Below are 3,603 nucleotides of genomic sequence, written 5' to 3' on the forward strand. Positions count from 1 at the left end.
AGCTTGGGCAACTAGAGTGACACACATCTCAAAACAAACAAACAAATGAAAGCCAACTAAACTTCTTTCCTAGTGAATCGTCTGTGTTTCCATGAGGACCTGGACAATGACAGCACTGTGTGATAAATGCTGTGACTGGGATGGGAAAGGGGTGTGGTACAGCCAGAAGGGGACATCTAGATCCCCTGTCTAGGCACTGGTCATGCCAGGGAAGGCTATTCAGGGCAATGGCTCTCAGTATGGATTCCTCCCAAGCAGACCCCAAGGCAAGTATTCGTATTCAAGGGCACATAGTTAACTTTGGAGAAAAAGGACATCTTGCGAGGCAAGTTGTCTTCCAAGGAGATAGGAAAGACAGCCAAAGAAGGTATACTGCCAAGCAAGTTACCACTGTGGGTGACCAGGGTTTAATCCCACAGGCAAATTTTGAGAGTCTCGTGAAGACCCTCAGCATTATGCTGCCCAAGGAGGGAGACAGTTGGGGTATTTATACACCAAGTCCTGTCAGTCATTGTTTGAGGGCTGCTTCTTGAGAGAAGTTTTAATTTCCTGGCACTTCAGGCCTGCCCTGCAGTTGGCAGAGTGGGTCCCAGTGGCCACAGAAAGCCCTCAGGCAATAAACATGGGTGCTGCCAGCTAGGGGGCCAGCTGCTCAGAGACTTGAAGCAGAGGCTTGTGGGTTGAGGGAGACATAGCCAGCCGGGGAGGAGGTGGAAGGGATGCACACTCCAGGTGGAGACACAGGCCCAGAGGTGCTTAACGGGCTGATGGCCACCTATCTTCTGGAGGCAGAGTGGAGATGTGAGGCTGGGTGGTCCTGCCAGGCCACTTAGGACACCTGCAGGAGTCATCACCCTGTGCCAAGGGTACTGGGAAGTCCCTGAAGACTGGTTTTTTGTTTTTTGTTTGTTGTTTGAGATGGAGTCTCACTCTGTTGCCCAGGCAATGGTACCATCTTGGTTCACTGCAACTTCCACCTCCTGGGTTCAAACGATTCTCCTGCCTCAGTCTCCTGAATAGTTGGTATTACAGGTGCATCCCGCCATGCCTGGCTAATTTTGTATTTTTAGTATTTAGTATTGTATTTTTAGTAGAGACAGGGTTTCACGAAGTTGGCTAGGCTGGTCTTGAACTCCTGACCTCAGGTGATCCACCTGTCTCAGCCTCCTAAAGTGCTGGGATTACAGGTGTGAACCATTGCACCCAGCCCCCTAGAGAGTTTTAAGCAGGGAAATAATCGTCCAGTTTGGGTGTCAGAAATCCAAAAAGGCCTGAAGTCCGTATTCCTCACAGGGTGGACTATTCCTCCCCTTCTTCCATGATGCCTAGAAATGGATTCAGCCACCAAGAGTTTGCTGTTGAATGTGAACCCAGGGCACAATGAGATGGGGTGCCCTGGGGAACATCTCACCTGGACTTATACTTGCAGACTGTGTATTTAAAAAATCTGATAGCACATATGATCCTATGTTATCATGACATAATAACAGCCGGGACCATGTTCCATGTGCCCAATACCCCGCTAAGCACCACGCTGTCATTATCTCATTGAGGTGGATACTGCGATCACCTGATGTAAGGATGGATTGCTCAGGTGGCCCAGTCTGGGATTCCCCAGCCAGTGTCTCTCCTCCCTGAATGTGGCTGGGACACACGGCTGACTTCAGGCTCTCTGGGGCTGCCTTTGCAAGTTTTTCACTGACTCTCGCTGTCTCCTGTCTTTCTCCAGGCAGGGTTTAGTACAAAGATCTCAGGGATGTTTAGTGACTCACAGCCAGTCCTCCAGTGGGGTCTCATCTCGCGCAGAGGAAAACCAAAGTACTAACGACTTAAAGGTGCTCCCAGGTCTGGCCCCCGTCACACCTCCCCATCTCCTTCTGCCCTCCCTCACTGCCTCAGCCCATCAGCCTCCTGACTCTTCCCTAGAGGCAGCGGGTGGCCCCTCGACCTTGCTGAGGGTCTCTTCACTTGCTGTTCCCACTGTCTGCCATGCTCTTTTTCTGTTTGTTTTTTCCCCCCAAGCTCTCTCCCTCACCACCTTCATAGCTCTGCTCATGTAAACGCCACCTTAGAATGAGCTAAACTTTTCCTGCCTGCCCACGTAAATGAGGTAGCTACTCTGACCCAGCACTCCTCTCTGTGACTATTTTTCTCCAAAGCACTTATCAGCAGGAGTCTGCCATGCAGTTTTTTGTTTGTTTGTTTTGTTTTGAGATGGAGTTTCGCTCTTGTCACCCAGGCTGGAGTGATGGCTAGATCTTGGCTCACCACAACCTCTGCCTCCCGGGTTCAAATGATTCTCCTGCCTCAGCCTCCCAAATGGTTGGGACTACAGGCGTGCGCCACCTCGCCCAGCTAATTTTTTCTTTTTTTTTTTTTATTGGAGATGGGGTTTCTCCATGTTGGTCAGGCTGGTCTCGAATTCCTGACCTCAAGTGATTTGCCCACCTCGGCCTCCCAAAGTGCTGAGATTACAGGCATGAGCCACCGCACCTGGCCTGCCATATAGTTATTATTTCTTTCCCCAATAGGGATATAAGCTCCATAGGGTAAGGACTTGGTAATGATCACCTCTGCCTTCAGCTCCTGGCCCAGAGCCTGACACAGAATAGGTGCCCAGTGTTAAATAAGTCAATCAATGAATGACCGCTGGCCTGCTCCCAGTGGTGGCCTCTGGTCAGCCTGACAGAAGTTTGTCGTGACCCTCAAGTCTCTGTGCCACACTTTTACGCAGCCTCTCAATTCTCTTTTCCAGAACTCTAATCTCGTTCCCTGGGTGTCGTTTTAAGTCCCAGGGGTGACATTATTTCCAAGGTCTTTGAAGGGCAGTGCTGCTCTCCACCATTTTCCCTTCCCCCCCCAAAACACTTCAAATCCTGCTTGGACTAAAAGAGTAGGGGAAGGGCTGACAGATATGACACACAAAGCTTAAAAAATTTTGTACCACAAAAATTACAAAATCAAGTTAAAAATAAGCAATAGACTGGGAGAAATATTAGCAGTTTACATAAAAACATATATTAGTCCATTTTCATACTGCTATGAAGAAATACCTGAGACTGGGTAATTTATAAAGAAAAAGAGGTTTAATGGCTGAGGAGGCCTCGAAATCACAGTGGAAGGTAAAGGAGGAGCAAGGACATGTCTTACATGTACTCTCTGGGCAGCAGGCAAGAGAGTGTGTGCAGGGGAACTGCCCTTTATCAAACCATCGGATCTCATGAGACTTACTCACTATCATGAGAACAGCATGTGAAAACCCACCCCCAGGATTCAACTACCTCCCACCAAGTTCCTCCCAGGACATGTAGGGATTATGAGAGCTATAATTTAAGGTAAGAGTTTGGTGGGAACACAACCAAACCATATCAAGACATAATATTCGGCCAGGCGCGGTGGCTCAAGCCTGTAATCCCAGCACTTTGGGAGGCCGAGGCGGGTGGATCACGAGGTCAAGAGATCGAGACCATCCTGGTCAACATGGTGAAACCCCGTCTCTACTAAAAATACAAAAAATTAGCTGGGCATGGTGGCGCGTGCCTGTAATCCCAGCTACTCAGGAGGCTGAGGCAGGAGAATTGCCTGAACCCAGCCTGGGTAACA

The sequence above is a fragment of the Sapajus apella genome, unplaced genomic scaffold (genome assembly GCF_009761245.1).
Source record: "Sapajus apella isolate SASKATOON/1434 unplaced genomic scaffold, GSC_monkey_1.0 scaffold137, whole genome shotgun sequence".
NCBI lineage: Eukaryota > Metazoa > Chordata > Mammalia > Primates > Cebidae > Sapajus > Sapajus apella.